Raw genomic sequence first — 13,533 nt, 5'->3', positions numbered from 1 at the left:
TAAATATTTGTTGAAGGGAAGACACAAAGGCAAGGCTTTAATTTGGGCACGATGAAGAAGCACATTGGTGTGAGCCAGAGGAGACTGCACCTCATCCCCAGGCCACAGAAGTCCATAAAATCACAGACTTTCTGTGGCCCCTACAGAAAAAGAAACAACCCCAATGCTTTCTTGTTGGCTAGGAAATGATAGTTTTGACCCATCCAGTGGGGCAGAAAGTGTTCCCATGGCCACCCCTCTCCATACAAGGGACATCCTGCGTGTGTCAGCATGCAGGAGCCCATGTGAGTGGGGCCTCTGAGGAGCCCCCAGAACGGACACATCTTTGATTATTGCGAGTAGGATTCTTTGGAAGATCTTAGTTTCTGCTAAATTTGTGCACCCATGTATGTGTTTGGAAGACCTGGCTGCCCAGGGGTCTTTGGTGACTTATTAGCTCTTAATTAGGCAACCAGGCTCATTAAAAACCATCAGTTTCCAGAGGGATAATTAGGAGCCAAAGAGGAAGGAAAAGGCTTTATTGCAAGAAACTGGTTCTGACAACAAACCCCACTCACCCTCCATGTGCGGAGCCAAGTGCAGGCACAGAGCGTGGCTGTCTACCTTCCTCAGGCTGAGAGTCCACAGCCCTCCAATCCTTGGGCTTCTGTGACCCAGGAGCAAAACACTAGGTCCCAGCTTGAACTATTACATCCCTTATTCATCACTGCTCACAGGATAAAGGCCTTAACAGGATTTATGTGGCTTTTCTTAATCTGGCTGGTGGCCACCCCAGGTTCTGGCCATAATGGTCTATTCAGAGTTCCCAGATTCTGCATTTTTCAAGCTAAGGGACCTTTGACATGTTGTGCTTTTAGGATGAAGTGCTCTGTAGCTTGTCAGGCAAAACTTCTCTCAGCTCTCAGCTCATTATCGCTTCCACCAGGGAGCCTTTCCTTACCTCACCTTAATTATTTTCCCCTTCCCAGAAGAGTTAGGCATTTGTTGAGCCAGTGATTCCATGATATGCATTACAGACATCTCCCATTTTTGACACATTATCACGCTGCATCTATCATCACACTGGAGTGCAAGGCCACAGAAGGCAAGGCCACATGTCTGTCACACCTCTGTACTGACAATGCCTGTCTTGGGTCTGGTATGCATTCAGTGGAAGCCTCCTGTGTGCCAGGGTTGAGAAGATAAGCAAGGTGTAGTCTGTGCTCAAGCAGTTAACAACCTCTACACCACAGGGGTGAGTGGGCTCTCTTAGCTCTGTGGTGTTAAGAGGGAAGTTGATGGAGTTGTGAGGGCAGAGCCCCTTTCCTGGAGTTTCAGCCTAGTTTGTACAGGCCCATGCGTGTCCCTCAGGGTGATGGTGAGAAGACAGAGTAACCCACACCTGCCTCTTCTGTTGAGACCCTTGGCTGGCAAGTTCCCGCTGGGAATGCCTATTTCTTCCTCCCATACCTTGTGCATTATGGGATTGGTCCTGAATCTTCTCTTGTGATAGATGGAGACTAGAAAGGGATCCTCCTTGCATGATAGAGCTACACAGAGATGGTCAGGGTAGTGGGCTACTTCAGTGCCTGGTGGTAAGGGATTTAGAATGAAAGAGACCTGAGTTTGGATTCTGTCACTTGCTAACCATAAGAAAAGGGCACGCAGCTTACTTTACAGAGAATCAAGTCCTCCAGGCTCATCCATATTGTTACAAAGGCAGGATTTCCTTCTTTTCATGGCTGAGTGAAATAAGGCAGACTAGAAACACACATACTATGTGATCTCATTTATATGTGGAATCTGTATGTCGAACTCAACTAGAGAGTACAATGGTGGTTGCCAGGGGCTGAGGAGTGGGGGAAATGGGGATGTTGGTCACAGGGTACAAACTTGCAGTTATAAGATGAATAATCTTATCACTGGGGTCAGATGTACAGCATGAATGACTACCACTAATAATACTGTGTTATACCCTTGTAAGTTGCTAACAGACTAGGTCTTAAAAATGGTGACTATGTGAGGTGATGAGTATACTAATTAACTTGATTGTGGTAATCATTTCACAATGTGTTTTATATTACATCATCATGGTGTATATCTTTACAAAAAATGGGCACACAGCATATATCAGCCATCCACACAGTCTGCTGTGGACTGAATGTTAATATTCCTCCAGGAACTCACACATCAGTGTGATGGTGTTAGGAGCAGTCATGAGGGTGGAGCCCTCTGGAATGGGCTTAGTGCTCTTATAAGAAGAGACACAAGAGATACAACCTCTCCCTCTCTGCCATGTGAGGATACAGCAAGAAGGCAGCCATCTGCAAACCAAATAGAAAGCTCTCACCAGGAACCATGCGGGCTGGCATTTTGATCTTGGACTTTCAGCCTCCAAACTGTGAGAAATAAATTTTTCTTGTTTAAACCACTCAGTCTGTGGCATTTGATTAATAGCAGCTCAAGCTGACATGGCATTGATGTCCTGGACATAAACAAGCCACCAGCTAACAGTGGCTGGGCCTGAGCCACCTTGCTGCATTCACACCAACTCAGTGAAGCAGGCACTGTCACCAGTCCCATGTGTGGGCTCAGGAAACTGGGACACGCAGAATGAAAGCCAGTCACCAAAGCAACACAACAAGTTGCAAACTCTGGATTCGAGTATGACTCTTGCACTAGAAGGTAACATGAAAATGTAGGATGAGTCTTGGCACAAGGACGGCCTTTCTAAGCATAAGACAAAAATCATGGAGAAAAGACCCAAAGTTAGACCATATAACAAACATAGGTCTGTGGGATGGAAGGATATGGTAAATAAAATAAAAGGAAAATGACTAGCTGGAAAGGTATTTGAATATATGATAGAGAAACAAAGGATAATTTCACATTCACACACACATATTTAAATACATTTTTCAAAGATCTTGCAAATCAATAAGAAAGAGAGAAACAGCTGGTAGAATAGGAACAGAAGCTATGAGAAGAGTTAATAGAAAAAGAACTATGAGTGGAATATAAATATATGAAAAGGTACTCCCTCTCTCTTAAAACTAAAGAAATGCAAATTAAACCTATCACGAATAATATGATTCACCTGTAATAACAGTTGTTGCTGGCAAGTGTGTGTAGAACTTACTCTTTAATATTGGTAGCAGCATATATCAATGCAGTCTTTAAGGAAGGTAATTAGATAGTATCTACCCACATGTAAAATGCATGTAGCCTTTAACCCCACAATTTCATTTCTGGAAATTTATTTGTACAGGCACATAACGACTGTGTGTGAAGATGTTTGTTGCCGCATTTGTGGCAGAGACAGAGAGACGTCCACCAAAGACTCCTGCTCCTCCCTGCTGAGTATAGCTCTGTTTCTAGAAGGCAGCTGCCCAGCCAAGGACTCCATTTCCCAGCAACCTCCTCATCCATGTGTGGTGATGTGGCTGGTTGGTAACATGGACAGTGAGTAGTACAGTGTGTTACCTCCAGGCCAAGGTGCTCACAAAGTAGGAGTGCCTGCTTCACTGTCTTTTCTGTCCACTATCTCAGCGATTTTCAATCTTTTTCATCTCATGGCACACAAACTAATCACTAAAATTCTGCAGCACACCAAAAAATGTATTTTTTGACAATTTGACAAAAAAGGGATAATTTTGATTCATTTGAACTGGACAGCTATTGTGTTGGCTGCTGTCAATTTTTTAAATTTGACAACGTAAGGGAAAAGAGGTCAGCACCCCTGAATAAATAGTCAAGTGCAAGTTTTAAAATTCTAGTGGCACACCTGTTGAAAACCGCTGCACAAGCTGAATGCAGAGAACTTTGTGGTCCTAGAAGAGAGTGGGTCCAAAAGGTAGAAGGGACATGAAGACCACTTAGAAGGAAGAAAACACCCCTTGGACTATGATGAGAAAGAAATACACTTTTTATCTCCAAGTTTGTTACAGCAGCTGGCATTGACCTAACTACTGAAACAATGTTTGTATTTGCAAGAGACCAGAAACAACTTACATTCTTTAGCAGGAGGTTGGTTAAATAAATTTATAGTGAGGCCAGATGAAAGATGATTACATGGATGTTAAAAAATGAAGTGGATCTACAGATATTTTTTTTTCACAGAAAGGAATGCTAAATGTATTATTTAGTGTAAAAAGAAAGTTGCATAACAAAGAGTTCCATATGTTCCATTTACATATACAATATGCACACATGTACTAGTACGGATATGCATAAACCATCTTTAAGTGGATACGCAATCTTTAAATGGATACACAGCAAACTGTTACCAGTGATTACCTCTGGAGAATAATCTTGGGGACCCTGGGTTGGACTAGAGAGTAGAACAGAACTTAATTTCTATGTTTACGTTCCTGCACTCATTGGATTTTTTTTTTTTTTCTGTAATGAGCATGTTTTCTTTGTAGTTACAAAAATGAGCTCATGAGCCCTGGCTGGTGTGGCTCAGTGGATTGAGCACAGGCCTGAGAACCAAAGAGTTGCTGGTTCGATTTCCAGTCAGGGCACATGCCTGGGCTATGGGCCAGGTCCCCAGTTGGGGGCATGTGAAAGGCAACCACACATTCATGTTTCTCTCCTTCTCTTTCTCCCTCTTTTCCCCTCTCTCTCTTTAAAAAAAATGAGCTAATGAAAAACTGTTTAAAAGTCCCTATTGGTACCAGTCTGGAGGGGCTGCAGTGCAGGTGGGAAGCAAGGATGTGGGAGATGGAAAATATGGCTCCTTTCTTGGAAAGCCGGGTTTGGAAAGGAGGGAGGAGGCAGGAGAAGTGGTCATGGGTGTTGAGGGAATGGTTTTTGCTCTGATACTTTTCCAGGCAGCTGGACCTCAGTTTCTCAGGTGCCATGTGCGGCTAGCCTGACCCGACATGGGGACACTATCAGGGCATTTTCTGGGGGTAAATGCGTCACTTGCCTTCTTTCTCAGTCTGGGCTGAGCTCCTTCCCCACATGTAAGCCTATCTCCCCTTTCTCTGGAGTGGGTCCCTTAAGTCAGAGCATCTCACACATTAACAAGCATTTAAATGCCTGGGTCTTTTTGAAATGCAGATTCTGTATTTGTTGGGAGAAGGCCTAAGGTTCTGCAGTTCTAACAGACTCACTGTGGTTGACCTGCTAGTTCGTAGACCACACTTGGAGTCACAAGGTCTTTCTAGGCAACATTGGCACAGATGGCCATGTCCGTGGGTGTTAATTGCATTGAATGGAATTGGTTAATTGATGTTGGGTGGGGAACCGTGGATGATCTGAATTCAGAAAACCCAGATTTGAGTCCAGCTTTTCCATTTCTTGGCCTTGTAACTTTCATAGTAGTTTCTTCATTGCACCAAGTGGATGATGATGATGCAGACTGCACCTGGCTGTTGTGAGTTTTGGGCGAGTCCCATGTACACCAGGAAGCACTGTACCCAGCCATTCATGGGTTCCTCTTTCTCTTCCTAATTTAGTTCTCCTTTTTCTTTTTTGTTTATTTACGTATTTATTAAATATAATTGACATATAAAGTGTATGAGTAACATGATTTGATATTTGAATATATTGCAAAATAATCACCGCAATAAGTCTAGTTAACATCCATCACTACACAATTAAAATTTATTTTCCTTGTGATCAGAACTGTTAAGATTTCTTCTCCTAGTAACTTTCAAATATATAATATAGACTATTGACTATAGTCACCATACTGTACAGTTTAAGTCTTTTATTTTTAAAAAGCCACTCATCCAACCCTTCACCTTCCCCTGCTACAGCCCTATGTGCCTCATTTTCTTTCCAAAGTTCTCAAAGGCTCCACTTCTTCTCTTTACATTCATCCTCAACTTGTCACATCTGCCTGCCACTCCATCAGAAGCAGCTCTCTGGGTACACCCCCAAACACCTCACCTTTTTGTGGCATCTGAGGCATTAGCACAATTCCAATTCATCTCATGTGTCAGTGAATGGCCTCGCCACCACCAACTGTCCAGAAACACCCACATCTGGTCTGTAACCAAATCCAACTGGTATCCTCCTACCCAGTCTCACCTGACATCCGTCCCAACCGACTCAGGACCCACTGAGGTCCGTCACTCATGGTCAGCTGTAGGGAGCAGCTCAGTGCTTTTCTCTCATTAGGCTCTACTTTCTGGCATCCATTCTAAGCCCTTCTGGCTCTTGTGTGACACTCCCCAGTGACATCAACATTAAGGAAGCAAGATGGTACCTGGGCACTACCAGGTGGTGCCAAGGCAACTGGTGATGGTACCAAGTGGAGCCCTAGGAGATCTGGTGCTGCTGGAGACCATCTGAAAATGTCAGGTTGTCCACTACCAACGCCCATCACCAATACCAGGGGCCACAGCACAGCCAGGAATTCTGTGTTCCTCTTGCCAACTCCTTCTTCCACTGTGCACTATTTCAGACCTTTTCTACTCTCTGCAAATGATCAAAATCTGCCCTTTCCTGTCCTTCTGGACAGATGAGCTCACATCACACTTCATAGAGAACGTAAAACCGTTCAATATCGTGCTATCAACACATAGACCAGCCCCAGGTGGAGGATGGAGCTGGCCAATCCAGCGGCTTTCTGAGGCTATTCTCCCAGCCTGTGGACCTCCCTGACCTCGAGGGCTCCCTGCCCGCAGTGTCCACCTGCAGCAGATTCTACCTACTCTAAGGACCTTTCAGTCCCTTCCCCCACCCCGGTTCTGAATGCTTCCCAGACATCAGCAAACTTCCTTTTTTTAAAAAAAGATTTTATTTATTTATTTATTTTTAGAGAAAGGTGGGGAGAAAGAGAGAGAGAGAGAGAAACATCAATGTATGGTTGCCTCTCCTGCTCCCCCAGCTGGGGGCACCAGCATGTGCTTTGACTGGGAATCAAACGGGTGACCCTTTGGTTTGTAGTCCGATGCCCAGTCCACTGAATCACACCAGCCAGGGCTGGATGAGTTTATGTTTAATACCAAGCTTTTCAACCTCACATTCCAGAGTCCCCAGCGCTGAGAGGTTGTGCAGGGAGGCAGTCTGCAAACCTGTCCCACTTCCTGCAGCATAACAGTGCCCTCTAGTGGGAGGTGATCCAACTGCCGCTGTGGGAGTGAACACCTGCTTGCCCCTCTGCCATTCCCTGTTGCCTCCCTGGGAGAAATCAGCCTCTGACTGGAGTCTTTCCCATTGTGTCTCCCACAGATGCAGGTATAGCAGAATACATTAAGCTCCATGGTTGCAAAGAGTTAGCAGGAGTTGGCTTGCTTGCTGATCATGCAGGGAGCAAGAAGAGCAGTGGGCTGTGCAAAGCACCAGGAGTCAGGTGCTCACATACCATCCAGGCCTCTGCTGTGCCAAACCTACGTGTATGCTTGTTGAGTCAACAGCACTTCTTTAGGGTCCAAGTCCCATTTAAACTATACAAATCTGACCTAGTGTCCAGGCTATGATGTGGAATGACCCCACTCTGCATTTCTGTTCTGGAAGGCATTCAGGACACCTGGCAAGATGAGCAGACACTCTTGAATCTCCCAGCCCTATCCTTTCTGTCTCCAGGACTTTGCTGTTCTCTCTGCCTGAAAACTTTCCCCTGGCTTTTTCCACAGCCCAGTCTTTCTCATCCTTGGCTCTCTTCAAATGCCACCACTCTTAAATGTAACTCTAACCCCATGGTTTATTCCCCTCATAGCTCTAAGCACAGTCTGTAACTATCTTGCACATCTATTTATTTAAGCCATTGGCTTCCACCCAGTAGTCTGCAAACTCATCAGGAAGGAATGGTGTCTTCCTTGCTGACTGTGGTATCTGCAGTCCTTGTCACCATGCCATCCCATCACAGGCAGCCCCAGGGAATGATTCATGCTGATCAAATGAATAACATGGAAAGGAACCAATGCCTAAAACTGGAAGACCTGGGCTCCTTCAGGAAATGCAGCAGCCTGAGCTCTTCAGAAAGGGTTTCCCAAAGTGTGGTCACATAGCATCTGGGGTGCAAGTGATGTATGGACCGTACTTACATATTTTTATAGTTATGTCTTCATTTGAATGAATTTTAGAAAATTGGAACTAGGACATCACTTTTATTTCCAGATTTTGTTGCTTAAGATGAGGCTTAGAGACATAGTGAATGTAGAAAATGTGAAGTGATTTAAAGACAAATATTAAGTAAATGATGGTAAAATGGTACATGAATGTGGTGAAAAGGTGATCCTTCAATGATGAAAGTTTGAGAAACTCTGGATCAAAGCAGTGTGGGCACATCCAAAGGCAATCCAAGCCAGAGTATTGTGAACATGTACTCATTCAACAAATAATTATTAGGCCCCTACTGTTTTCTAGCCATTGTGCTATGCACTGAAGTTGTGGCTCTAAATAAAAAAGATGAAGCATTTGTCCTCATGAAGCCTCTCGTCTGGTAAAGGACATAATAGAAAAATGCATAAACATACAATTACAACTTGTGTGAAAGAAGAGGAAAGCAAGTGTCACGAGGGAGCCACATGCTCAGAGGAACCCCAGAGGGGACATTTGAGCAGCAGGTCAAGAAGTGAGCATAAGCTTGCATGAGAAGACAACAGAATAAGACATAACCAGGAACGGACAAGATAGGATGCTACAGCAGATAATCTAAAAATGCACTAGTGCTTGGGCGCAGAGTCTATGTGGGCACCATTGTGGAATGGTGCACCGTGGGGTGCCCATGGTGGACCTGCAGCAGCTTTGGGTGATGGAGGCAGTGGACTCCATGGTGAAAAGCCTGGAGAGAGAGAGACTATGCAGAAGATGCAGGGCCTCATGTTCTGGTGCAGTGCTGGCTGTTGTGAGGCGATCATGCAGCATGTGCACCGGTGCACTGAGCCCTGCCACATGCCCCTGGCACAAGCCCAGGGCATGATTACCAGTGAGCTGGAGAAGTTCCAGGACTGCCTGGCCCAGTGCACCACGCATTGCAATGACAAAGCCAAATATTCAATAGATGCAGGGAGTAAAGAGCTTCACGTGAAACGGAAGCTGGAGAATTGTGTGACCAAGTGTGTGGGTACTCATTGTGGATACCATGTGAACCTCATTCCAACCATGACCAAGAAGATGAAGGACTCTCTCTCACTCATTCAGAAATAGAAGCCTTTGCCATTGACCATTGAGGCTGAGGGCAGAATCGATTTAAAATGAAGAATGAGAATTTTGGTCTTTTAAGCAAAGTTTATGAACGAAGAAATTAAGGTTGGCAGCAAGGTTAAGGCATGTGTCAGTTCCCTCTGGATACTAATTCTTTTATGTTTTAATCCTAGAAAGTGAAATGGAAAAAACTGGTGCTAAAATTTGAGTCAGAGAATTTTTGAGAGCCTAAATTTTATGTGGCAAATGCTTATCCTGGCAGCAGGTATTTCCCTCAAACCAAGCTAGAGCCCTCTGAGTCTATCAACAGGCTCACAGGTTCCTTTAACATGCCAGGGATCTGGTGGAATGTGAGGAGAGGTGTTTCTGTTTGTTGTCAATCTCCTGTTTACCAGAAGCAGCACCACACCATTTTTCATAAGCTATAAAACAAAATCCATGAGGTCACTAATTTAGAAAGGGAAAAATGGTTTCTGGGTATTTGTTTTCCTTCTGGGTTTTGTTTTACATACAAGGGCAAGAAGTTGACTGAAGATGTGGAGTTGGAAGAAGTAGTTTGGATAAGAACTTTGAACGATTCCTTTTGGATATCTGTTTTTGTCCACCAAGATGTAGATGCACACTTCTTAAATTCTCACACAATACATCTTTCAGCTTGGAGATCCTCCAAAAACATGAGCGGCAATGTCACACTGGGTATGGGAAACAGACCTTCCCTCTCACTGGCTGCTGGGGTGGGCCCTGAGGTTATCTGCAGCAGAGTGACAGGACAATCTTGCAGTGGTACCCTCCCTTGAAGGGAAAGGGGATTTTGCTTGTGCTATATACCAATATCCAGGAATGAACAATGAAAGAGGAACTGTAGTCTGCTTAATTAAGAGAGTTATCAAGTACTGGGTTTGGAAAAAACCTGGTTTTCAGAAATGAAACCTAAATCCAGTATTGCTAACTTAGCTCCCTAAAATAACAGAGCCCTACTGAAACAATCATTTGGCAACAGGAAGGTCAAGGTAAATCAAGTAAGCAACTCAGGGAGCTGTGGCTCCTTTAGAGCAAAAGAGAAGCTGTCTCCCGCCCCTCCCCCCCCCTTACCAAATACCACTTTTGCCTGGGGGCTTTGCAACATGCAGTGTTCCAACCCCAGCTCAGGCACCTTACCATTTTGATAAGGACTTTGTTGGGTGTTTTTTCTTTGTTTTCCAACTTACTACGTATTTTGCCATGCGTAATGTGAACTTTTTTGCCCAAATTTTTGAGGCAAAAATAAGGATGTGCTTATACATGGGTAGTACTAATTCTGTATCTATGTAAATTTTTAATTCTTTTATTTATGCTTATGTGTTAAAATGTAACTCTAGAAAGCAATAACAATATCCATATGCAAATAATGTCCTGGAATATGATCATTGTTTTTGTTTCTAAATATGAACAAATAAATAATTGAATTAAAAAATTAAAATGAAAGATTTTCTTCCTGAAAGTTTGGGTCAAAAACATGGGTGCACATTATACATGGCAAATATGGTACTTGAAATGGTAATACAGCCTTTCTGTTTGCTGTTTCAGGACTATGAGACATTTTACTAGTGGTCTGGTTTTAAAAGATAAATAAGGTTTAAATTTTCCTTCAAAAAGTAACAATAAAAATGCATAGTAAACTACACAGAGAGCAGTAAATAGTAAAATCAGTGATGTAGAAAGTAATAACCAGAACCAGCTTGAGCCTGATATTGTGCTCCTCACGTAAAAGTCTGTAAGATGGAACTGATGGGACAGAAGGCGACATGGAAGATGGAGTGTCGCAGGCAATGTGCAGTGTGCAGTGTTATTGAAGAAAAAACCTGAAACCAATTGGACAGAGGTACAGGTAAACATTTAATTAAAGAGACATTTCCAGAGACAGAGGATGGCTATTGGGCAGACCAAAAAGCCAGCTTAGTCAGAACAAAAATAAAACCCACATCCATGAGGATCCAACCATCCATCCATTCATCATCTATCTATATAAACATGCATAGGGGCAAACATTTCATAATATACATAAAATGCACAAGTTCTATAAGTATTATATCCTCTATCCAGAATGGATAAAGCAAACAAAATAACTTTTCTACAAATACAAGCCAGATGAGGACTTTGTAGCATAATTAAATGCTAGAAAAACACAGATTATCCATAGAGTTTTGGAGAAAAAAGTTTGTGACTCCCAATATCTAGTACTTAGCTGATTTGCTTGTGAAGGAAAAGCAAAGAATTACAAGACATGCAGCAGCTTGAAAGGCATTCCACCTTCCTCTCCAAAAAGTTCCTTAGAAATAAAAGGCAATGACCTAAAAGATGGTGTGGAAGAACTCAAGAATGAGCAAGTTGTGAATTAAAGGGTAGTGATCGGGATCGAAGAAAGCTCTGAGTCCAGACAACAAATAATTTAACTTTTAATATCAAGATTTTCCTTTAAAATAAGATATAAAAATTAATAATTTATACCTCAATAAAGTTGAAAAATATCAGCAAGTTGATAAATCAAATCTGAAATCCCAGCTTGAACTGACAAAGACTGACAGGTTGGCAATAGGGAAACAAGGGGAGGGAAGGGTATATGAGATTATTTACCAAAAGTCACTCATTTTCTCTGCCATAGAAATGTAAAATGAGGAATTAAAAACTGGACACATACTTTCCAAAACACTGGAAAATAAAAAAAGCAATGAAAATGTAGCTCACGTAATAAAAGAGACAGGGAGAGGAAAGCAAGAAAAAAAATAATAAAAATTGTAAAAGTATAGAAGTGGAACTGATTGTATTAATATGAAAAATGATTGGAAATAGGCTAAACACCATAATTTTTAAATAGCAACAATAAATAAATACAACCTAGTCATATTTGTGTTTACGAGACCACCCTAGAATATAGGGACAGAAACATGTTATATGCAAGTGGAGAGGTTCAGATACATCAGGAAAATGCCAGTCTAAAGAAAGCTAGAGTCATGATATCAACAACAAAAGAAGTAGAATTCAAGGGGAAAAAAACATTAAATGGGACAAAGAGAATCATTAATATTGATAAAGGGCTCAATTCATAGCAGTACTTCCATACAACATGGTCAGTCAGTGTTTATCTCTACTCCTGCCGGGGTCAGCACTCAATTGACAGATAAAAGGTATATCCTGTAAAGTCAACATATTGAGAGAAAGTATGAAGAGTGGGTGGTGGCCAACAAATGGAGTCATATTTTTGGGAGAAGGAGGGCTGACATATGAAAGGTATTGGACTTAGAATACTGAAACTTAAGTGGCTGTGGGAGAAAGGGGGTCTCATTAATGAGAAGAAAGTGGATTCTTGCCATAGAATCTCCCAATAGCTCTGGAATTGGAGGCACCCTGGTGGGGTCAGAGGTGCGAGCAGAAGCACAGTCGATGTTAGAGGTCTCTAGAAAGAGCAGCTAGATCTACAGAGCTTCCCCCAACCCTACAGCCAGGTCACTGCCTGCAGAGGAGAGGTGACGCCTCAGAGCTACTGAGCCAGAGGGCAACACGCCTGCAGAATGCTGCAGGCAGCTTACCTGCCACAAACTGGCATGTGCATAATCCTTCTCTGGAGAACTGACCAGTCAAGATTTTAAGTAATGGCCACCAAAGCACCATTTATTAAAGGAAAAGCTCCCATATCCCATTGAAATCTGTATCATTACATCTAATACAGAATCATAATTCAGCACAGAAATGGGTCAAAGGAAAAAAATGGTCATCCTCAACAGATTCTGAAAAGGCACTCAGTAAATTCAACATTCACTGCTAGTTAGAAAAGTAACTTTAAGAGCTCATTTAAACCTTGTGACAGTAGCCAGCATCAGGTAGGTATAGTATTATTAGTCTTATTATTCACATAAGGAATTTAGGCACAGAGAAGTAACCTGTCCAAAGTCCCAAAGAACTGATGGAGGAGCCTGGATAGAAACCCAATTGTTTTGGTTCCAGCACCTGTACAGGTAACTTCCAGGCTATGAGTCCCATTAAAGTTCAGCAAGACAAAGATGCCTGCTAACACAATTAATATTTATTATTGTTCCATAATTTATAGACACTTCAATTAAAATGTTAATAAGTAGGATGAAAAGCGTCATAATACAGTATTAAAAAGACATCTATTCTTCTCAAATTAATCTATAAATAACGTAATTCCAATCCAAACCCAAGAGGATTTAAAAAATTCAATTGGACATTGCAACGATAAAGTTTCTTTTGAATAAATAAATTAAAGATAAGATTGTGTTAGAAGGAAGAATCATGGGAAGGAAACTGATGTCACAGTATACTTTACAAAGCTGTAGTCATTTGAACAGTGTGGCTCAGGAATAGGTGAATAGATTAATAGAAAAGAATATGAAACCAGAAATAAGCACAACTATCAACAAAACACATGATAAAGATAGCATTTCAATCAGTTGG

General features: G+C 42.3%; 1 protein-coding gene and 1 pseudogene across 1 annotated transcript in view; one reads left to right on the top strand and one right to left on the bottom strand.

The window, feature by feature from the left end:
- The window catches only part of HS3ST2 (heparan sulfate-glucosamine 3-sulfotransferase 2), a 123,263-nt gene that overhangs the window by 14,486 nt on the left and 95,244 nt on the right, over window positions 1-13,533 (bottom strand). The gene's annotated exons all lie outside the window — the stretch shown is intronic.
- Window positions 8,663-9,084, top strand: LOC112304794 (protein FAM136A pseudogene; annotated as a pseudogene).

This window comes from Desmodus rotundus, chromosome 1, assembly GCF_022682495.2.
Source record: "Desmodus rotundus isolate HL8 chromosome 1, HLdesRot8A.1, whole genome shotgun sequence".
NCBI classification, from domain to species: Eukaryota; Metazoa; Chordata; class Mammalia; order Chiroptera; family Phyllostomidae; genus Desmodus; species Desmodus rotundus.
This window is presented reverse-complemented; position numbering and strand designations above follow the sequence as displayed.